At 38.8% G+C, this 24,724-nt stretch overlaps 1 protein-coding gene across 1 annotated transcript in view; it reads right to left on the reverse strand.

Annotated features, from left to right (window-relative positions):
• Nrt (Neurotactin) overlaps positions 1–24,724 on the reverse strand; it is a 164,263-nt gene that overhangs the window by 56,735 nt on the left and 82,804 nt on the right. The window contains exon 3 of the mRNA XM_065219543.1: positions 5,025–5,091. The gene's annotated coding sequence lies outside the window, so the exon portion shown is untranslated. The remainder of the gene's footprint in view (positions 1–5,024; positions 5,092–24,724) is intronic.

The raw sequence follows: 24,724 nt of genomic DNA on the forward strand, positions 1-24,724 counted from the left end.
TAATTTAAAACAATTAGTAAGTGAATGTACGCGTATTTCCCGGCACAGTAGAACTTTGATTGACCATGTTTATTCTAATTTTGATTCTGTCAGTTCAGTTACTCAAGCTGGTTTGAAAATAACCGATCATGAAACTTTAGTAATTAATGTTTTAGACAGTGTTAACGATAACGATAATTTTGTAAAATTGAAGTGCTGGAGGAAATATTCGAAGCAAGCTGTTTCGAATCTTGTTGAGAGAAGCGTGGATTTTCCATTAGTTACCGGAACTTTAGATGAAGATGCAGCTGTTCTTACTAACGTTTTGAAAACTTGTACCAATAAATTAGTTGAACAAAAGTTTGTTTCTTTGAAAAACTCGAACAGCTGGTACAATTTGGATCTTTTGCGTCTTAAACGTAAGCGGGACAAATGGTACAAAAAGTTTTGTAGATCGAATAGTGATAATCATTGGAATAGGTACACGGTCGCGCGTAATAAATATTCACAATCAATTAAGAAAACTCGATGTGAATATATTCAGAGGAAAATTGATCAGCATCAAAACAACAGCAAATAGTTATGGAAAATTTTGAAATCTTTGATGAAGCCTAGTAATTGTAAATCGCGGACCATAACTTTTGATGGCATATTAGAACAGTCAGAACCAGTAATTGCTTCTAAGTTCAATGACTATTTCGTTGAGAGCGTTTCACTGATCAATCAATCTATTGAACTGATCAATGAACCGGACGAAATAAAACAGCCGATTAATAGTAATTGTAGATTTAATGGTTTTCACCCAATTACATTAGATGAACTTAAAAATATTTGCTTTTCATTAGGAAAAACGGCTGGAGTAGATAATGTTAATGCTAGAGTTATTCAAGATTGCTTTCATGAGATTCGACACACTCTGCGGGACCTTATTAATCAATCATTGCAATCTGGGCACGTGCCGCATATTTGGAAAGAATCTTTAGTTGTTCCTATACAAAAAGTTGCTGGGACGATTAAAGCCGAAGAGTTTCGTCCCATCAACATGTTGCACACATTAGAGAAAATTTTAGAACTTGTTGTAAAAGGCCAGCTGTTAGAATATTTAAATAGTAACTGTTTGTTGATACCGGAACAATCGGGATACCGGGAAGGCCATTCTTGTGAAACCGCGTTAAACTTAGTGTTAGCTAAATGGAAAGAAAATTTGGAGCATAAAGATACGATTGTTGCTGTGTTTTTGGATCTAAAACGCGCTTTTGAGACAATTTCTAGGCCCTTATTGTTGAGAACAATCAAGCGCTTTGGAATTTCGGGTTCTGCATACAAATGGTTTGAAAGCTATTTATCTGACAGAACACAAAGGACTGTTTTTAATGATTTTGTATCTTGTCCCGTTGACAATGACCTTGGAGTGCCTCAGGGAAGTGTATTAGGGCCCCTTTTATTTATTATGTATATTAATGACATGCGACGAGTTTTACGGTTTTGTGATATTAATCTTTTTGCTGACGATACTGTGTTATTCATTGCAGCTAAAGATTTAGAAGAAGCCGTTTCACGCTTGAATGAAGATTTGCGTTCTCTAAGTAGATGGTTGAAGTATAAACAATTGAAATTGAATATAAGTAAAACTAAATTCATGGTAATTTCGCGGAATCGTGTAGATGATGATGTCTCTGTTGTTATTGATGATGAGACACTTGATCGCGTTCAGGAAATTAAATATCTTGGCGTGATTATTGATGACAAACTCAAGTTCAATTCTCATATTGCAATGTCATCAAGAAAATTGCCAAGAAGTATGGAATCCTATGTCGCTTGAAAAACGATTTAACTATTGGTAGTAAAATACAGTTATACAAATCAATCATCTCCCCTCATCTAGACTTTTGCCCTTCCATTTTATTTTTGGCCAATGAAACACAAATATCGAGATTACAGCGTTTGCAGAATAAAGTAATGCGTTTGATTTTAAGATGTAATAGATTCACTTCCTCAACTTTTATGCTGGACGCTTTGCAATGGCTGTCAGTGAAGCAAAGAATTGTGTTTTTGACTATGGTGTTCATTTTTAAAGTAGTTAACGGTTTGCTGCCTCGATATTTGTGTGATCGGATTGAAAGAGGAAGTGATTTTCATAGATATAACACTAGAAACGCGGATGAAGTAAGAACACCACATCTTTTGAATAATGCTTCACAAAATTCATTATTTTTCAAAGGTATAAATGTTTTCAATTCGATGCCTAGACACATCAAGCGTGCAACTACACTTACAGAATTCAAGAGACGCTGCATTTCACATGTAAAAGCTGTTTATTGAGCAGTTAATTTTTTATGAATGGATAAATCATGTATCTTGACAAAGTTATCACTAACGGATTAGTTTGTATGGAGACTGTCATCAAGACATTTTAGTAATTTGTGTAGCATATACAAAAGACTACATTGTTTGCCTCGATGGTGATGATGGATTTTTAGTTTTTTTGATTTTGTAGTAGTAATAGTAAAAATAACTTTGAGTAGTCTACAATGGTTTGAGCCTCGCGCGCGGAATACAGGTATAAATGACTAATACGTGGAAATTGTGGCAAAAGCCTTAAATTAGTAAAGGATTGGCTGGAAGTCGTTTCCTTGGATATAGTCCTGGCACTGCGGAAGCTTAAACGTGTAAATCCCAGGTCACGTGTAAATGGAAGTATTGTCGAGGACTATACTTGGACTTTTGATAACTAGCTACACCTTTAAATGTTTTTGGTTGATGCCTATAGCATATTTAACAGGACATTTATATCTGTAATTGTAACCAGCTCGATTTTGTTTGCAAACCTGGTTAAAATGTTTATATTTAATTATCTTAAAGATAACTCGTCCAGCTCAAACCTTTGTAGGGGTAAGAGGTGGGACCATCATCATCATCTACTTTGGGAACTTTCTTCCGTTGTATCCAGGAAGTTCAATTAAACTTCTAGCGAATGTATGTATCGCTTTCTTCCAGAAGTATCTTTCGTATTCCTCTGGAACTTTCTCCATAAGCATTCTCCATAGGGATTTTTTTCGACTTCTATCGAAACATTTTTCCGGGCTTCCCCTGGAAATGGCTGTTCCTGGAGTTTGCTTCCAATTTCCGAAACTTTTATGGCTTTCTCGGGATGTGTCATCCAATTTTCTCCGAAAGTTTCTTTAAATTTTCGCCGGAAGTTTCTCGGTATTTTTATTTGATGTTCTGATGTTTTCCCGGCTTGTATCAGAACATTCTTCAAACTTCCTTCCGAACTTCTTTATTCTCTGTCTGGAAGTTTTTTTTCAACATCCTTAAGAAGTTAATGCAAATATTCCCCGAAAATATCTTCCGATTTCTCCTGGAAAATAAATTTTCCATTCTTAGTTCTTGGCAACGCTGCCAAAGACACCAAACGTCTAAACATCCCAGCAAAAGGGGATTACTATTCCGACTAAAATCTCATTCTGGAGCACTGTACAATAACCTCAGATTTTAGACGTAAACAACGGCAAGCACAGTTTTGAAAGGATGGCATCCGTTACGAATTCCATCGCACAAACAAATCTCCATTTCCCGAGTGACACTGATATACTTAACACTCCTCGAGGCCCATGTGTGTGGCTTGATCCGAACCCCACACACAGATTGCCGTCCGAATCGCTTCCCAGTAATGGTTCGCATTTCGCTGAAATTGCGAAAAGCAATCTCAAAGTAGGTATGGTCGTCGTCGTCGTCGTAACATACTCGTGGTTTACGGGACGGCAGCAAAGATTGGAATATGGTGTGATTATGATGATTTTAAAAAGGAAAGGAACGTCGGTTTGTTGAACTGACATTTAAATGCCCCGGACAATTGTACCTTGTACCTACGATTCTCCAGCATGAGTGCGTTTAAGAAGAGGAGGGAAAGGGGGGGGGAGCAGGAGGAACCAACAACTGCGGACAAATTGTACCATAACTTCACGGCAACAGAGTAAGAACTCCCTAGGGGTACGTATCAGCATGCATTCAAGTGTGAGTCGTTTTTTTTTCACCGTGCTTGCCTAGTGCCGCGAATAAATCATTATAATTATGTTTTAATAGCCTCTGGGGGACGTGAACTGGGTTTTCATGCTGCCAGCCGGAGTGGTGCTTTCTCCACATGTAGGTACGTGCAATATCACACGGAAAAGCCGCGCGAAGCGGATGCATCATAACAACATCGTATTATGGGATGCTAGGGTGATCTAGATTATTTTCAATAAATTAATAACATTCCAAATCAAGGTTTTGCTTCGAGCTGTAGAAATCTATGCATATGAAATTGAAGTAGAACTGAAGTTCATAATGTTAATTATTCAGTTTGAATTTTTTGAATCACCCTAATCCAACATCTGCACTGAAAAACATGGCTACTACACGTGGCTCGTTTATGTTTAACAGTTTCCTCCTGCCATAGTCCCCGCAGGATTGCGCTAGGTGTGAAACGTTACGATGACTAAGGAAATATTCATATGCAGCGGTAGCAACAGCAGCAGCATAGCAATAGCATTAAAAAAACTACAATAACACCCGATGATGCTTTCCCCAATGTTATTAGGGCAGTAGCAAATGCGCCGAGCGTAAAAATACCGTCCCTGTGTGCATTGATGTAAAACAGATGTTCATTTTTCGTGGGCATTGTTCGGGTTGAGGGAGGACGGATAAAATAAACTCCGAGTCGGTTAGGCTTTCTGTCAACAAGTTTCGAAGTCCTACGTGGAATTACCGCGCCCCGGTGGTACGGACAAGTGCGTGTTTGATTGTTTTACCTTATATTGGGCTGGTGGTTCGGTTCGCTGGGCCCAAGGCACATGATATTCAAATTCCTGTCCAGTGCAATGAGCGGTAATAAAATCTCGACTACCGTTAATAAATTTACCTTAAACTAGAGCCCCTTTCATAACGTTTCTATTTTTGGGCATTGTGTAAACGGGGAAAGAGTTTGTGGTTTCGAGGGGGTGGAATGAATAGAATAATGGCTTTTCCGTTTAGAAATGAATAAAATCTTCAACTATGCTTACCTTTCTACTTTTCAAAGACTGGGCACGTGTATGGATTCGTTTACACGCAGCAATGGTCCTCTGTGGCCTGGAATTCAGATGAAAGAAAAGATAATTCAGTTGAACTGTGTTATGTTGTGAGTAAAATTAGTTTATATTTGGATCTGATTGCTGGAATGCTATAAATGTTTTCTAAGGAATGCTATAAATGTTTTCTTAGTTTGAAATTATGAAAAATAAAATAAAATCCCCAAAATGAGGGTGCGCACAAGAAAATGAAGCTTTACAATTTAAATAATGATTTGGTTCAAAAGAAACTAAGGTTGTGTTAATATTTTTGTTTTGTATTGAAATGCAAAATTTGAAAATATAGTACACATTTTAGTGTATTGATTCAGGGCTTCTTGAAAGATAAAATTTCATTTGAAGCTGTCCTTAAGCCACTTAAACAGCTTTTAAGGCAGTTTAGTCTGTAGATAGATTATAAAAAAATATATGAGACTCCTGAGCAGTTCCACGTTCTACGGAAACTGACGAATTTATTTTTTTCAATCTCCGAATTCCATGAAGCTTCGCATAATTGTTCACTAGGGGCAACGAATCAAGCTTGTGCTGGAATTAGCCTACAGACAGGAAACCTTATTACCGGTTTCCCTTATTACCGGATCCTTCTTGCCGGGCTGGGACATTTGGCTTGAAAAGTTGAGCCTGGTTCAACTTGAGTTGAGTTGACCAAAAACATAAAAAAAAAAATCAAAAATACGTTCAATTCGCGTTCAAGTCAGTTGAATTCAACTGACTTGATCAATTGATTAAGCCCAGTTTTACTGTCCAATGTGCAGAGGCTTTCGAACTCGGAGAGTTGATTTATTTTGAAATCGATTTCTGCCGTGGTGGGATGAAAATACAATCCATATTCATTGTAGATGGGTCCAGTTTGCAAACAATTTCAATTACTGTAGCCGGTTCATCTCTTATGATTTCACTGTGTTTTTCATCCCCGGTGCACCAAACTTGCCGTGAATTTGTTGAATTTCGGACATGATCTGTAAATCCTCGTTGTCGTCTTCATTGCTTTTGTGAATTTGCGAAATACCACATCCCAGCAGTCGAAACAATTCTTGATGCTGAACTTATTTCGTGTATCCGCTAGTGAAAGGCTGTTTCCAGAATAAAACTGTAGCTTCTCTTGACATAGTTCAGCTTGAAATTTTGGAAGATGCCTTGATCAAGGGGTTGAATCAAAGACGTTATCTTGGTGGCATGTATAGAAGCATTATGTTGGGCTTGCTTATGGTGGGCGGATGCGACGGAGTGTTATCAAGGTGCAGCAAAGCCTTGAAGCTAATGTTATTATTAAGGAAGTTCATGTGCACACCAGCGCCGCGTAGTGAGAGAGTTTTGAAATAATATGACCACCATCCGCAAGGACTTGGTCACCTGAACAACTTTGCTCAAGGCAGCAACTTTCTATATGGCCAGGATCACGAAATATTCTATGTTGGACCTCAGATCCATATATTATAGCGACCGTCATAAGTATCATAAAGTGAAGCGCCTCTAGTGGCGTAGTTCCCAATTAAACCTGAATCCAACGACACAGGCTTCTTGGTCTATCCCAGTTCAACAACTTTGTCCAAGACAGCATAGCTTTATATATTGAAATAAATTAGATAATCCACCACAGCCCCCATTAGTGAAAATCCCATAAGTTGTGGGTATCCTTATTCGCGGTTCCTTATTCGCGGTTCCTTATTCACACCCTTTACTCACGCCCCGTTACCCTGGCAATAAGGATTCCTTACTGTATTTTGCCTCACGTCATATTTTCAAAATGGCGTATATTCGATATTTTTCTGTAAATCATAGCACGAATACGGTTCATCTAATCGAAATTACGTCTGAGACAAAGTTGTAAGACACTGGATTGAAAAATACACACTGAATAAAAAATTACAAATTTTCGTCAAAAGAAAACTTTTATATACAATAACAAAAAAGTGTATTTTAAAAATTTTTAAACTTCACCTTTCAAGTATCAAAAATGCTAACTTTTCTGAAATGGACACAGTGGACATTTCAAAGTTGACCAAAATCATAGAACATATTAGTAATTTTAGTACAAATTTTAAACATTTAATCCAAACATATTTTTTATCGTTTTAGCGTTAGCGTTAGCGTTAGCGTTGTTATGATATACTTCGTAGATTGGATACTAGCGACACTCACGTCTCTTCTAAAATTCTCAGTTAGACTACTTTCAGGAATAATGATGGGGAGTAAACATTGGTTCCAATCTAAACAAGAGTAACAGAAGCATGACTGTCGCTATTCCCGGCCACGCCCATCTTTACCATAACTAGGGATAGGGAAGGAAATGTTGATGTAGTACTTACTTAACGAGAGGCCACCGACTTAGCGACACCCTCTTAAGTGCTACGGAGTTGGAGGATTGGGTAGGGTATTCGGTTAGGATTCACCTCAAGTTGGCGATGCAACCAAAAGTATGTATTGTTTATTTGTTGTTTATTTAATCTCTCGATAGCCGGCTATCGAAAGAACATATTCATTTTGTTTAGTGATCATGAATTTTAAGAGTCATGACGGAGAGCTTGGGATTAAACCCATGATTTTCTGCAAAGTAAGCAAACACGATCCCTCCAGGGTCATCGAGCATCTCAGAACCATAACGCTTCGCGACAATACAGGGCTACGTTTTCGCTTGATATGCAAATAGTTTCCGAGGTTAATATTCAATATCAAATATACAAATGATGGTGGCGATTTATTGTGCTGTGGAAGAGCTTGGGATTAAATCCATGATTTTCTGCTCAGTAAGCAAAATCGATCCCTCCAGGGTCATCGAGCATCTCATAATCCACAGCGCTTCGCGTCAAAGTACGAATATATGGATGAACTATCTATTATTGAATAACTATTATTTACGATAATTACATGAAAGAAATAAAATATAAACTACAAACAAAACGTGACTAATAAAATCTCAAAGAGATATTCTCACAAATATATTTCACGCAACCAAGAATTTTAAAACCATTAGACGCTATAATGATACTTTGCACATGTTAGACACAAGAAGAGGCAAAAAACAAGCGTCCGACACAAAAAATCCGCCAAATCCACTTGCAGTCACAATCAACGATTCTACGAATCGCGAGCGCTCACGAATCATAAAACCGCCGACTGCGGCACTCGGAAATCGAAATTGACAGGCGCTATGCGTCAAACACCCGCCCTCCAATCTCCTCCCGCATCCAACATCACAAATCTCCATTACAACATCTAACGAATTCAAAACTCCGAAAATCAAAATATTTTTTATCGTTTTATATGCAGAAAATTACGTGAATATTTCATGAATTTTTTTTTCACAAATTGAACTAAAAATGCATGGATTTGAGAAAAACTAGTTATATTTCATGGAAAACAACTAAAAATGGTATGCTAAGCCATAGCCCACTTAGTAATGGAACAAGCTTTTGACGTTTATTTGTTGACAACAACAATAACAATAACAGTGCATTTATTTTAGTTCATAAAACGCTCTTGTTTTGGAAACAGCTGGAAAATCCATCGTGGCCAGCGTCCAAGCTTGCTATAGTGTTGAATTTTCCTAGAAACAACGTATGGCGCGTGCTCGAAACGTACAGCGAAACCTTGACGACCAATCGGAAGCCTCAAAGTAAACACCGGAGTGGAACTGACAACCGCCAGCTCTATGGAAAGGTCGTGAAGTCCATCAGAAGCAACCCAGGTAATGTCCGATTGCGATTTGAGTAAAAAGTATGATGCCGCCGGTAGTACAGTGCTGCGAATACACTACCGCGTAGACTTACAGACATACCGGGTCAGTAAGCAAGCGAATCGATCACTCATGCAGAATACCGTTGCTAAAATCCGTGCTCGAAACCTGTGCACCCCAAACTTAAATCGCTGAAAATCAGCAAAATTTTGCTAATTTAGGACTTGATGAAAGATCAGCAAAATAAAGCTACTGAAACATTCAGCAATTCTAACTTCTTTCAATATGAAAACAATTGTGAGTGACTCTTAATTAAATCTGTTATTTTTTGTTGTTGCTGCAGCAAATGTCTTTAGACAGTACTTTGCTGGATGTCCATCAATATTTTTGTTTGCCACGCTTGCAAGAGTATCAGTAATATTTTATCCATTTGTTATCGCTTTCATAATAAGTATAAATTAATGCAATTCTCTGCATTGAATCTTCATTCAATCCAAGTAGATAATAAACAATTGCTAAAAAGACCTTATATGGAAATAATGCTTAATTAATCATATGATAAATTCAATTCTCTTACTTCAGCTCTCTTCCTGGTCAATTCGGCTAGTAATCGCTCGATGAATTTGTAAAAAAGTGCACATGCTGGCATGCTAATTATTCAGTACAAAGTGGTTTTGCTGGAATAAGTTCAGCAATCCATTTGGCTAGAACTCGATTCAGATTTTTGGTGTGTATGACAACCTGCTGATCAAGTCCGGTGGGTGCATACTTATGGATGATGAAACCATGCTTGGCATACACAGTTGTACTCACCAACTGCTCATTTGCTAATAACTTAGCACACAGTTGACGTAACATAGTTCTTTTTTAAGCAGTAGATATAATAGAGTTTAAGCTTGTTATATATACGGAAAAACAAGAAGATTTTAATCCTAGTAATAAACTGTATTAGTTTTTGCGTTGTGAAAATTAAGTGAGAAATGCTCGCTACACATCTCGTACTTTACGTGTAAAAAATCATTGGCGTTGATTCAAATGTTAAGATCTGCCTACTCTTTGCATATCTATAGTAAACTATGATCCTAATATATCAATTACTTTAAAGAAAAACAAATTTCAACAACTAAGTGAAAAGTTATTGACTAATGAGCAGTTGGTGTGTACAACTGTGTATGCCACGCATGGATGAAACCTTTGTAAAGGTCGACTTTTGACAGCTTCCAGGACCAACATTTTAGAAGGCGAAGCCTCGAGGAGGTGTCCCTGGCAGATTCACTTTATTTTTACAAAATCGAATGTCTCCAGAAGCGAATTCTGCCCTTCATTGATGGTTCGAAATGGTGGAATAAAATCGCCAAAACAGTGGACGAGACCGTTGCGCGTCGCTTGATGGGTCGTATTAAAGGAAGCACTTGAGTGAAGAACGCTTTCAAATCCGTTAATTCAAATCTGAAATAAACCCAAATGATGTTGTTCCCTTACTAAGTGGGCCATGCTTTAATCATTCTGTGGTAGCTTATGAAAATTAATTGGAGAGGTTTGGTAGACCTTTCAGATAAGTTGGAAGAAATTTCCGGAGGAAGCTGGCATAATTTGTTGAGAGAAAAGCCTCCAGGAAAAGTCGGTAGAAATTTCTCGCGGAAGTGTGAATCAGCCTTCAGTGAAGGTTGGAAAAAACTGTCTGATACAGTTTAGATAAACTTTCAGAGGCAGTTGGCAGACACTCCCGCAGTAAGTAAGCAGGACTTCCAGGGTAAGTAGCAAGGAGCTACTGGGAATAATCGTAAGACTCCCAGCAGTGCTATAGCTGTGGGTAATCATGGGTAGTCGACGACTTTTCATTTAATAAGATCGACGCCTTTATTTCAATATACGAAGCTCATTTTTTACCTTGTCTTGTCTTCGATTAGTGTGTAGTTCAGTTGAATTCAAAGCCTATTTAAAAAAAACTGAAAAATTTCGCTTATTGATTTGGAAACCAGACGTTTGATTTTGCACAAATGGTGCACAGCGAGTATTGTGAAATTTTCGAAGTTAGCAGTGTAAAAAATCATCAAGAGACGAGTATTATGGATTTGCCAAAAACTAGACGCACACAAGGACCATCGGATCCAGATTCGGAAGGAAGCGGTGTAAAGCTCCTTACATCACAGCATTCCTACTCCGTGCTAGAATTTTTTGCAAAAACTAGGGATCAGCGTTGGAACCTACCAGAAGCAGAAAGCGCCGAAAAGAACAGAATGTCAAAAAGTAGAAGGGTCTGTGCCTAAGGGTACGAACGGAAGCTTGACGTAGGACCGCTAGTGGACGGAACAAATGTGAATATTTAGTTCTTTTAATTGATCAATTATCGTAACTCTTTCCGTTTTTTATTTGTAAGCGTATCAAATTTGTAGTATTCATTTCAAAGAGAAAGGTGATGAAGAGAATCCAAGGAACTGTCAACTTGAGTATTTTCGATTCATCTAATCGACTTTAAAAGGTGTATTTTGATATTTTTTTTTGCTATATATGATTTTTTAAGTTTTGTGCATTTTGGTATTAAAGTGTATTAAATTCACCCCTCACAGGATTTCCTTCCGAACTCTATGAATGGGGCGGGGCGGAAAGTATCGTTTGTGCAGAATATGTAAAAAAGGAGGGACTTCGAGAGAGCTAACTTTTTCACAAATTTGATTTTATTGGCTTTTTGGGGACAATATACACCCAAAGCGAATTATTCCCACTTCTCTCAAATTCTATATGCATTTTTAACACTTCCTACCAGCGTGTTCTAGAAAATGGTCGGACGATGATTAATCTCACCAATACATTCGGGCCTACAATTTCACACCTTATATAGAGACCAGGTTGAGCCTTGATAGCTAGCTGCTTGCGGGAACTGATGACCTTGACAAATGTCCAAATAATACTCTTAAAAAATTTATGGTGGCCCTGAAAAGGACCGTTTTGTAGTGATGGTTGAGTAATTCTGAGCTGGGTGTTCAACACGGATGAGGCTGTCGAGCTGTATGTCTTTTGGAGCGAGGGTGACACGCTTGGCATAGATGACCGACCCGCAGCGACTCACGAAGAGCTACTGATTCCGATCCATAGCATAGCGGTGCTGCTTCTTCCTCCTTTGATGGTTGCTTATGTGGGCTCTGCAGCTCGCTGCTTGCGTTGTTACTTGAGAACAATTTTCAACGCTACAGGCCGAAAGCACTGCTACTGCTGCTACTAATTTCGACGACCGAATACGCAATTCCATCCTCCCTTTTCGCACGCGCCCGAGGATCGGAGGCGAATGCCACTTCGACTTGTTTCGTCTACTTACTACTCTCTGACGACTGTGCTGGGGAAGCAGCATATGCATGTAGGTAATTGGTGGATTTGTTAGTTAATTCGACGCTTTCGGACAATGCTGGACATTTGCCAGTTTTTCAATAGTTTCTTGTTGAAAATCAACATTCGGAAGCATTGTTATCGATGCGTAGCCATATTTCTGATCGATTGGTGATAAAATTATTGAAATTGGACCAGGGGCAGCTGAGTTATTAACGTTCAAAATCTTTCTTAATTTGTTACATGTTCCATTTTCGGTTTTCACAAAGTGTACCCCCATATAGAAATCAAAGACGTAGTCCTACGTCAAAAGTTCGTGCCGCTTGAGAAGAACGGTTGTGTGCTTATGAATGATGAAACATATGTTAAATTGGACACAAGAGCGCTTCCAGGACCACTGTTTTATAATGCTGTTATTGGTAAGAGCTTTCCTGACAACATCCGTACAATTCAATTTGAGAAGATCGGGGCCAAAGTTCTTGTTTGGCAAGCAATTTGTACGCATGGCTCGGCTCTATTGTCAACACTCCTTGTTCTGCCCTGACTTGGCGTCCGCTCATTGCGCGTTCACAACCTTTAAGCTGTACCAATCACTGAACATCGATTTCTTCAAAAAGGAGGATAATCCACCAAATAACACGTCCGATCGACCGATACTGGATAATTAGGAAGCGTCACTTTAAGAAGGAGGACAAACAAGCTACAGACGTGGAATCTTTCAAAAACTAGCCAGCAGGTTTCGCAAGAGAATGTGCAAAAGCTGATGAGAAGTGTTCTAAGTAAACTTCACCGCTCCTACAGGGGTACGTGAAATGCTGATGTTTATTACTCTGTTCTGTTGTGATTGATGAATGTACTAAATTTTAAGTTTTGGTAATTCTTTGAGACAAACTAAAGTTATTATCAAAAGGCGGTATCCACCTTTTAAAATGAACAGTTCTTACTTAGCACCAAACAAACTAAACACAATTTTTAATATTTTCTCCAGGATAAGATTGGACCCATCACTAAAAACCAGCTATTTATCAATCTTATCTAGATGAACGCGTCATTGGGACGGTACAAATAGATATTTTTAATCGCTATTGAAAATTTAGTCGATTGCTGAATTTATGTACGGGCCCAAATTAGGGGCATTTAGGACATCCATTTCCCCTACACGGTAACCGCAAAATACCCAATAATGACTACAAAGTAAGCATTTTCGAGGGAGACTGGGATTACCCATTAAATGAGTAAAAATATTACCCATTTATGAGTATTTGTTATTCAAAAATGAATACTTACTACTTGTTTTTGTAGTTGTAGTTACTCATAAACGGGTAAAATTTTACTCATTTAATAAGTAGTCCCAGTTTTCCCCGAAAATGCTTACTTTGTAGTGATTATTGGGTATTTTGTGGTTACCGTGTAGGTAATTTGATTTAGTTTTGGAAGGGAAATATAGGAAAGTTAATCTTGCTGAGATTCTACATATCGGTTCAATTTAAATTTTGAGGTAGGTCCTTTAGTAGGTAGTATTTCACTGAGTTATTCTATTTTATCAACTACAATTTGAAATTTTCGCGGCTTTCGGGACTCAGCTATGGAGCTTTCGTAATGCGCAATTCGATAGAGCTTGCCAAACACGTTCTATGGTTATGTAGTTTTTGGAATTCGGTCGGTACGGACGTGAAATCTTAGAATATAGAGATTATTATAGAGATATTAGAATATAATATTAGTAGAATATATAGGGAGGAAATCAAAATTAATCAACTTGCCAACATAGGCTATCACTCTTATTTTGGTATTTTTAATTTTTTTTTTAAATATGTTTTCGTTATCCATGCTTTTCATTTCCCTCTTGATTCTATTTTTCATATTTATTGCTTATGTCACATTTCTTCCTTCCTCAATTGTGTTCCGAATTATGTGCTACAAACTAGGAGACTAGCAGTCAGTCTTTTTTGTTTGTAAAGAAGAATGCAAAAAAAACAATGCTGAACTGCCATAACAGAAACAGTGCTCGAATCAAAACAGTCAACCATGCTAACCACACGTGAGACATAAACTGCCGATTTGTTGTGCAACATATGCCAGCGTATTTGTTTTTCTTTAGTATGGCTCGAAAATTACAAGAGGATGACGCGAAAAAAAACAAGGAATGAGACAAACTTACTTAACGTTATTCCAACCTTCAGCCAGTCACAATTCCCGATTCAGAAATGAATCTACTTTGGAGATTTAAAGGGGGTCCACCAAACCACAAAATGATGCACCTAACAAAAGCTGGATTGGTCGACTTGTGGTTCATAAATCTCGGCGGGTGGCTTTGAAAAAGCGGTGTTAATTGTTTTTGTTTTTTCGGCCGAGCGCCCCACCCGAACCGTGATACGGTACGGTCCCAACATGTGTCTGCTAGTAGATAAATCAATCCCAAAACTAGATCGCATTTCTTCCTTCCATTGTGGCTTAGCTAGAATGGGTTGGTTTCCTTTTCTCCAAGCGGGCATCGCCGATATCAAGCTGAGTCGATTGTTTATAACGGTTCGATGCGGGGAGAAACAGTCGGACAGTGTAAATCATCTCGATTCGTCTCGGTCGGAGTTCACGTCGGAAGATTCTTTGACACTGGTGGAGCTTGTCCAAATTTTGGATGATTGGGCTGGCGTGGATTTATAGTCAATTTGAGTTTATTTTGAATAGCTCGTCTCGCTGATTCGACTTCATTTAAACATTTCGCATGTCCGCTCATTCCGTTATTTGAATGCTCCATTGTAACTTTTTTTTTGTAGCATTGACTTTATTACGCTTACCAACAATGGGGCCCTAGTTCTCCCCGATGGAACTATAGGAAGGTGAAGCACGCCGCACAATGGCCTCATCGCTATAAATCACGTGACCCAGTATGGACGATGTTTTTCAATAAGTGGGCGGAAATCAAAGCACTTTTGACTCCGGGCGACTGCTAGTGCCTTCTATACTTACTTACGAATGGAATCTCCTAGATTTATCAATAGACGGTCCGATTTACTGGAAACCATTCGACTACCGTATTCAGTAGAAAAGAAATGTTTGTTTTTCTTTCATTCCGCTATCCCTCCTGCTCCCACCCAAGCCCCTCTATTATATTCAATTCATGATGAACATATAATGGGAGAAGTTTTCACCGCTCGGGAGAAAGGCGCAAAAAAAGTTTTCCTTTCTTTTCCCCCTACATCTGGAACTGGCATAAGCAGCAGCAGCAGCACCAGTTGGAGCTAGCATACATAGACATAAACTATACACTTTTCTTCTGAGTCCAAACAGTCACTGCCAGTGCAGGAAAGGAAAACTACTTCAACAACAACAGCTGAACCCGGGGAGTATGCTTCCTCGAACGAGCGAACGAACGAACTGAGGTTGTTATCTTTTGGACTAAAATGGCACAAATAGAAGCAGCAGCAGTAACATGGCAGTGGCACAGCAGACGGGGACCATGTTTGCAGTTCATGCTGCAGCTAATGGTGTTCCTGTTTTTACTCCGGGTTTATTGACCGGATCTAGTGGATGTAAGATTGTTTGTTGCCTTTAAAATTAAGCGCTTTCGTGGATTGTTGAAACGGGATTGTTGGGGAAGTGGAACTAGTGGTGGTTTAGTTTGAGAAACTTGGAGGTAATCTATCTTGATTATCTTTTTTCACTGCTTAATTTGCGAAGATTATCTCGGTTGTGACTTTCAGATTTCTTCATTCATCTGTTCACTTCAGTAAATTATATCATATTTTGTATCATAAATAGAGGATTAAATATTTTCCACTACTTTCATTCTTGAGAAGAGTTTCTCACAAATAGGGTGGAGAACGCCTTGAGCCCCCATCCATTATAAAGCAATTTCCTTCCGAACCGAATAAATCTCTCTAATTAAGCACCGCGGCTATGTTAACGAACTTTACCGTAATACACCAAATCGCCTAGTTATGATTCCATTTCCGTCAACTAATATTGTAATTAACACTGGACTGAATCGATACACCCTGGTAGTCCTCAGCATCAGAATGACAGCCCTTCTTATGGATTGAAGTTATGTGTGAGATTTTCCATAGAGGCGGGAAATAACCAGACGAAAGCGATGAATTGAAAAGAATAGACAGGGGTTCGACGAGCTCATCCTTGAAATTCCTTCAAAAACTTATTTGAAAATCTGTCTGGTCCTAGCTGACTTTTCTGAGTCTAGATCCGACAAACCTTGTCTCACTTCTTAACAAAATAACGCTAACGAGTTCGTTGACTGGAGAGTTGATTTCATTTGAGTGATCGTTCCGATAAACACTCTTGAAGTACCTCGCAAAAAGTTCAGCGGTATCCTGTCCATTGGAAGAAGTTCTGTTTCAATACTTCAGATTTAGGATTTTCTTTAATACCATTCTCAATCCCAGTTATGTATACTTGATACGCATCTCTGTGTAACACTTTGAACGTTCCCACACGCAAACCAAAAATTTATTACAATGAATGTTAGTTCCAATTCCTATCAACCTCTGTTCATGAACATCACAGCGAATGTTAGAAGTTGACATTGCAGATGATGCAATGTTTTGACGTAGAACTACGTCTTTGTCGGCTATACTGGGGTGCAAATCAAAAAATATGTGTGGTGAAGGAGTGTTGGGTTTTGAACGCTTGTAACTTTGTCATTTATAGATGAAATTTAAATCCAAATACGCCAACCGATAGGATATTACATTACGAACCTGCTGAAATAAATATTATTCCAATTGTTCTGTAACTAAACTTTTGAAAATGTACAAATGATAATTTTATCACTGTTTTCACGAAATAAGCCTTTTTCCCAAACCCAGTCATCATAAACGAATACCACTTGGTTGCACATCATTCTGCTTGAACCTGAAAAGATATAAATCAGCGCTGCTCTCCTGCCTCTGCTGATTACCGCTTCGGACGGCCGGGTACTAGGTCCTGCAGCAAGCAGGACCAGGCATGGAAAATCATTTGCATTCATTTCGTGCATTCATTTACATTCATTTGCCTCTAACTTTTTTCATTAACAGCACTCCGCTAAATGATGTAAATAGCTTTTGTAGGTTTTGTTATTAGCTACAACTTTTGTTGACAAGTCAAATCCATATCTCTGATGTATGACGAACCAGAGCGAACAGAAGCCACTACTGTTTTTAAGTGAATGTAATTTACATTCACTGAAAAACAGTAACAAGTTCTGCCAGCTCTAGTTCGTGATGCATAAGAGATACAGATTTGAGTTATGAGCAATTGTTGTAGCTAACAACAAAACCTACAAAAGCTCTGCACGTCATTTTGCGGAATGCTGTTGATGAAAAAAGTTAGAGGCAAATGAATGTAAATGATTGTATGAAATGAATGTAAATGATTTTCCATGCCTGAGCAGGACCAAGTCAGCTGCCAAAGGTGGATCACGGCGTGTCCACCACAATGAGGAATGAGACTTGAAAAAACGTGCATGTAAAACCCCCTCCTCCTTAACAACCTCTCCCCCTCCCCCTTAATATAACCCGAAAAAGATATGGACTTTGACGGTCATTTTTTACCGGGAAATAAATTTTAAGCAAATACAATTATATATAAACAATTAATTTTTTACATGCAGAGCCAACATTGCCTCTATAGGGTTACGGTATGTAATGTGGGTCTAGTCCTTTCATTCGGCCTATCACGCAAATAAATAATTAATTAAGGAATATTACACAAAAAATAAGGAAAATATTGATCACTGATGGTTGATAAATGTGTACCACACACAAATCAATTTATATCACAACATTTCAATACATTTTCAGCTCTCGTAAGTAATAAAACTGGTTGAGAATATCACAATGTTCGGAGTTTTTAGCCGCCATGACTTATAAGGTTAAGATGGGAAGGTTGACTGACGATCATCAAATGGCCTGATTATGGCATTTATTGATTGGAATTACCTGATAATACACACTAGACGTAAAACTTACAGTTGCTGTTTGAATATTTTATGTTTATTTTAATTGTTTAACAACGTTTTCACAAGTAAAACATGGACCCAACTTTAGGGACACATTTCTTTTCTATGTTCCTAACTATGGCCCATGAAATTCATTTGACAGCATATAGCAATAAGAGTAACGTCAACAATGTTGTTTTGCATTTGGATGATAAGGAACGAACAGGAAGGGAGATTTTTTCTGCCAAACCTGTATAATGAACATCACAATGTTCTGATTTAGATATTCTGCGGTCAAAAGACGATAAGCGAAATTTTTAATTTTTAATTTTTAAATTGAGTGATTTAATGTAGTTTTCGTAAAATTTTCTCTAAGAAATGTTTTGAGGAATGAAGAGCATTAAGTTAACAGTGATAGTGATAAAAAAAAATACATCAGAAAACGTTACCAAGAGCGTTTTTTTGAGGATCAAACAAGATAGGACGAAGTTGCATCCATAAATAGACCCAATTTGGGGACAATAGACCCATATTACATACATTTCCCTCGTGAGTTATTGTCTTAAAAAAAGTAAGTTTTTCAACTTTTCGTGGTTTCTGATAGCAAACGACATGATAAGCATATCTAAGCATACCATTTAGCAGTAGAATATCGTTTGCAGGTAAATTCATTGATGAGTTATGATTAAAAACGTAATCGATGGCTGCATATTAGACCGAGGTTAGGGACGTATACCCTATATGCAATTATATTAACATCCAAAGTTCATCCTATTTCCTCGCCTCATTTGTTTACCTGTGCACCTAACTTTGTTCGCTATAGTTTACCACCACCATGAATTCGAGCGACACATTCTATATTAATCACTACCTAACGTAACATTTGAAGGGTCTATCATCTTGTGTAAACCAAACTTGTATGGCCCTTTTTGCGCTAACCGAAGCAGGAGGAATTGCAAAACCTAACTAATTCTCGTTTTTTATCACAAGGCTAACTCTTTCGACTGAAGTGTAATGAAGAATATCCGTCAAACACTTCCGAAAACATTGTTTGATACAAAACAGTGTCAAGATCTAGAGAAAATTGATGTAGTCCCCTCCCAAGTAACATAGCAAGTTTTATCGAGGTTTTAAAGCATGCTACAAGTCTAAATCATGGTCTACAGAACCCTCACAAAACCAAAATTGTTACTTGGGCTGGGTAGCAAACTTGAATTAATCAACTCATTAGTCATCAAAACAACACTATCAGAATGAGCCAGGGGAAGCTCATAAGTTTTGACACGCGCACCGGTGCCACCATCGATAATTGAGAGATTTACAACCGACAAGAGAGTGAGGGCGAGCTTGTGCGCTCTCTTTCTCCAATAAGCTGGGTTTAGACTAGGCAAGTGATCAACTCAGTTGAATTCAATTGGCTTGAAAAGTTGAGTCTGGTTCAACTTTTTTTCAATTCAAGTGAGTTGAGTCAGTTGAATGGCATGGTTTACACGTTCATTTCGCGTTCAAGTCAGTTGAATTCAACTGACTTGATCAATTGACTTGCCCTGTCTAAAGCCAGCTTTACTCTCTTTGCCTGCAATCAGATATACAAGTGCACTGCGAGAAATGCACACTTTAGACAACCATACATCACAAATGTTCTTCTAATTTAAACTCACACATTCAAACCGGTCTGCAAGTCTGATACACGTCCAAAGCGTACCAGACTACTGTTTCCGTGTTGCTCCCGTTTGACGCGTGACTGCTGAAAATTTCAATTACAACTAGTGGTGCAAACCGCCATGTATCGTGGAAAATTTGTGGTATGTTTCAAGAGGTGATAGAAGGTCTGCTTGGCTTACATCAGGCATTTGACCATTCACAAACTTGCCACCCGCCACCCAAAAAAGATCGCATTTAGGTGCACTATTTGACGAGTTTTGTCATGGTAGTAATACCGACATGCTTAGAAATCAATGCATTAGGGATTAGGCAGACCATCCGAACTGAATTTAATCATTGTTGAAACAATTCATGGCCGAAAATTTAATTGAACCCCACTATAAAATTGTGTATTCATGGTCACATGTGGTCTGGAGTAAAGAAGTACATACAGCTATAATGTGACCATCAAATCTATACAAATCTGAACGCATTTTTTTTTAATTATTTACACCTGTGTCGTGCACAGGTTGAACATGTGGACGTGACGCCACTGCCCTTAACTCGAGGTTCAGGGGCTTTTTGGGCATCCCAAGTCGCAACTCGCGTAGTGCAGCAGTAGTTATCGTCATTTGCATTGCATAGTGGTGAGTTTCGTGTTTAATTATCGGGTCAGTAACAGTAATTTGACAGGACTCAGTGTCGGTGGTGAATACCAGAGACGATGTTTTATAAGAGGCGCACGTAGAGAATAAAAATAAATCTGATTGCACGGCCAATAAAGTTATTTTGTCTGCAAAGTTTGGCAACCCGCAATTTTGTGTTTACTTCGAGTGACTTTAAATTTGAGCGAATATTTTTTTGATCGTTTCGGTGGTACCGGTATTCAAACGAAGTATTTGAATAATCATTCAAATAGACTACATTGGAGGGGATATTTTACAGACCGTTGCGCAAAATTATGCTATCTGCGATTCATGCTTCCTACCCTGTATAAATGAAATCTCGATTTCTTTTACGAATGGACGTATATGATTTTGAAAACAATGCATTTGCTCGTCAATTTGGCTTAACTGGTATGTAGCTCGCCCACGCATACTAACACTACCGTGGGTGAGCTACTAGTTACGCCACCCCGCCAAATGCATTGTTTACAAAAGCAGATACGTCCCTTTAAGAGGTAATCGAGAAATCCCGTTTTAGACATTTCTCCTCAAATTCACTATCATGACAGATTACACCGGAAACGCCTTAATCAACGTTACAGGGCCTGTGTATATGTTTTTCGTTGCACTGGAGCGAATATTTTGTGAGAAAATAACGAGAATAAAGCTGGTGAATAACAATAATATTCCAGCCCGGTTAGCTACCTTGATGATGCTATGTATAACTAGAAGATAGGTTCAAAAAGTTCTGACTTTGTATTCATCAGTCATACAAATCCAGCGATTAAATACTTGACAGTCGATCAGCGGATTTGTTATTTAAAAAAAAATATTTGCTTATCATGAATGATCATACGCAAACTTAATTATAATTATTTAAATCTCCAAAATTAAATTTCAACCGCCATCTCAATACTCCTCACGCTTTTCTCGCGAAGCGCTCCTGTTTATTTACATTGCTCGATTGAAACCGCGTTTGACGGTTCGATTGAAACTTTTGGCTTCAGTCTTTGCGCGTCTCTTATTAAACATCGTCTCTGGTGAATACAAGATCCAAATAGTTATTGTTTTGATTCGGCAGATCACACACTTGCATCATCCTGACAAGAATCCATCAGCAATGGCGATTTCACTATTCGAAACAATTTGATCAGGTAAGAGAAAACAAGCTTTTCCCTCTTGAAGACGCTGATTCCACTTAAAATTCGGCAGGATATCTCCTGACACGAGCACTGTGTCGCCTGGTCTCGACGACGGATTCAACAAAACCAGCGACGAGTGTAAGTTGTATCCACTTTAAACAATTACATCGATGTACAATGTATCATCATAACATTGATTGAAAAATATTATATTTGTTTGCTGTGTACACATTAAAGTGATGAGCGGTGGTAGAAAAGGTACTCATTAGAGTTGCATTCCCACGTTTAAAAACTAGTTTCCAGAATAAAATAAAACAGCAAAAAGGTTCATCTTCATTTCTTTATTTAACGTCGGTCTCTGTTCCGTAATCTAGTGTCAATCACCGACGGACATCGATTGCCATCCATTGACGGCAATCGAATGTGCAGGAAGGCAGCTTCCACACCTGCGTAGGATATCGCATCCATTCAACACACATGGGCCGGGACCAACGGCTTTACTTCCCTTCCGAAGGAAGACGTGACCAGAGATTTTTATGCCTCAGAAAAATCCCACCGACCTCGGCTGGGATTGAACCCAGACCCATTAGAAAGCAGTCACGCTTACCACTACACCACCGGCGCCGGCCAGCAAAAAGGTTATCTTCCATTGAATTCCACTGAAATAATATTCCCAGACAACCAGAATGCACGCATATTCAAAGTTGTTTTCGTGATATACAAACATATATACAAACAAATAATTCGTATATAATGCAAAGAAATGGCTTATACGTACAAAAGTGGAGGCCATATACGTGCATATTTTAATTTAATTTAAACGAGTTGATTTAACATCATATACGATTTAATCTTTTTTTTTTATATATTAATTTATTTGTTCAGGCTCAATCGAATAAACTTTACAGAGCCGAGTTATCATTTTCATTATACATGATTATTGTCTTAAATCTAGAGTTAAAGGAATTGAACCGATTACTCGCGGTCGTCTCGAGGTTAGTGGAGATTTACAATTTTTTGGGTGGGGAAAGGGAGAAGGAGGTTTGAAATATGATTTATTATACAAATATTTAATTAATCCTAAAACATGAACTTATTTCTATTCATCTTGAAAACAAACATTAAAAAAAAACTACACGCACAATACACAAACTAAACACAAGGTTAATCAAACTTACAATCTAAGGTTAGTATTCTTAAAGTAAACATATATGAGTTTCATAAACTCCAGGTCACGTCTAGCCAAAATATCCCGAACTGGAACATTAGGTTGTCTACCTCGAGCCCGAAGGGAATCGCACAGCTCAGATCTGACTCCACGATGCTCAGCACAAGACCAAAGGATGTGATCGGCGTCTTGGTAACCTTGCCCACATTCACAGAGATTGCTGTCTCCCAGCCCAACACGAAACAAGTGAGCGTTTAACGAATAGTGATTGGACATGAGGCGAGACATCAGACGAATGAAGTCTCGACCCACATCCAACCCCTTGAACCAAGGACTCTTCGACACCTTAGGGATGATCGAATATAGCCATCGTCCCAAACTCCCTTCACTCCACTTATTCTGCCAGCTGACGAGTGACTGTTGACGATAAATGAAAAAAAATTCATCGTAGGCGATTTGTCGATCGTAAATATCGCCTTCCATAGCGCCCACCTTAGCAAGTGAGTCAGCCATCTCATTGCCCGGAATCGAGCAATGAGATGGGACCCATGCAAAGGTGATGACAAAAGATCTTAAAGATAAAGCACTTAAAAGCTCTCGTATTTTCATGAGAAAATACGAGGAGTGCTTTACCGGCCTCATAGAGCGAATAGCCTCGACAGAACTGAGACTATCCGTAAAAATAAAATAATGATCTGGTGCAAGTGAGGCGATCGTTTCTAGCGTATAATATATTGCCGCCAGTTCAGCAACATATACGGAACAAGGAGCTTGAAGCATTCGAGAGGCGCTATGAAATTCGTTAAAAATACCAAAACCAGCGGACGACTCTATTAGTGATCCATCTGTGAAGAACGATCTTGCGGAATCAACTTGGCCAAACTTTGCAGCGTAAATTGACGGAACAATCATGGAACGATAATGTTCTGGGATCCCACGAATCTCCCGCGTCATAGATAAATCAAAACTAACTGAATTGCCGAAGTCGGAGAAGCATACACGATGGGGATTATGCTGTGAAGGGCTGACATCCTGAGTTATGTACACGTAGTACAATGACATAAAACGAGTTTGAGGGTTTAGCTCAAGAAGCTTCTCAAAGTTTTCGATTACCAGTGGGTTCATAACTTCACAACGGGTGAGGAGCCTGAGGGACAATTCCGAAAACCGATCCGATAGTGGCAACATGCCCGCCAACACTTCGAGACTCATCGTATGAGTCGAGTGCATGCATCCTAACGCGATACGAAGACAACGATACTGGATACGTTCCAGTTTGATGATGTGAGTTTTAGCCGCCGACTGGAAGCAAAAACTACCGTACTCCAAAACCGATAAAATCGTTGTCCGGTACAACGTTAGAAGATCTTGCGGATGAGCTCCCCACCACGTTCCGGTAATTGTTCGGAGAAAATTGATCCTTTGTTGGCATTTTCGTCTCAGATACTCAATGTGGGATCTCCAGGTGCATTTGGAATCGAACCAGACCCCAAGATATTTGAAAGACATGGACTGAGTGATCGGCTTACCCAAAAGTTGAAGCTTCGGTTGTGCTGGGCTATGCTTCCTAGAAAAAACGACCAACTCAGTTTTCTCCGAGGAGAATTCGATACCTAGCTCGATAGCCCAAGTAGACAAATTATCTAAGGTATCCTGTAAGGGTCCTTGCAGGTCGACCACTTTGAGCCCTGTCATTGACACTACTCCGTCATCTGCAAGTTGTCTCAACGTGCAGTTGTCACTCAGACAATTGTCAATTTCTCTGACGTAGAAATTATACAAAAGGGGGCTTAAACATGAGCCCTGGGGGAGACCCATGTAACTAAATCGAGAAGCTGTAGAGTTTCCATGAGAAAAGCTCATATGTTTCTCTGACAGCAAATTGTACAAAAAGTTATTAATTAATGGGGAAAGGCCACAAGCGTGGAGTTTGTCTGAAAGGACTTCAACCGATACTGAATCAAAAGCCCCCTTAATATCCAAGAACACAGAAGCCATTTGCTCTTTTTTAGCAAAAGCCAACTGGATTTCTGTGGAAAGCAACGCGAGACAGTCGTTCGTTCCCTTACCCCTACGGAAA

The sequence above is a fragment of the Ochlerotatus camptorhynchus genome, unplaced genomic scaffold (assembly GCF_037179485.1).
Source record: "Ochlerotatus camptorhynchus isolate MF236.1 unplaced genomic scaffold, CSIRO-AGI_Acam_v1.1 ptg000105l, whole genome shotgun sequence".
Taxonomy (NCBI): Eukaryota; Metazoa; Arthropoda; class Insecta; order Diptera; family Culicidae; genus Ochlerotatus; species Ochlerotatus camptorhynchus.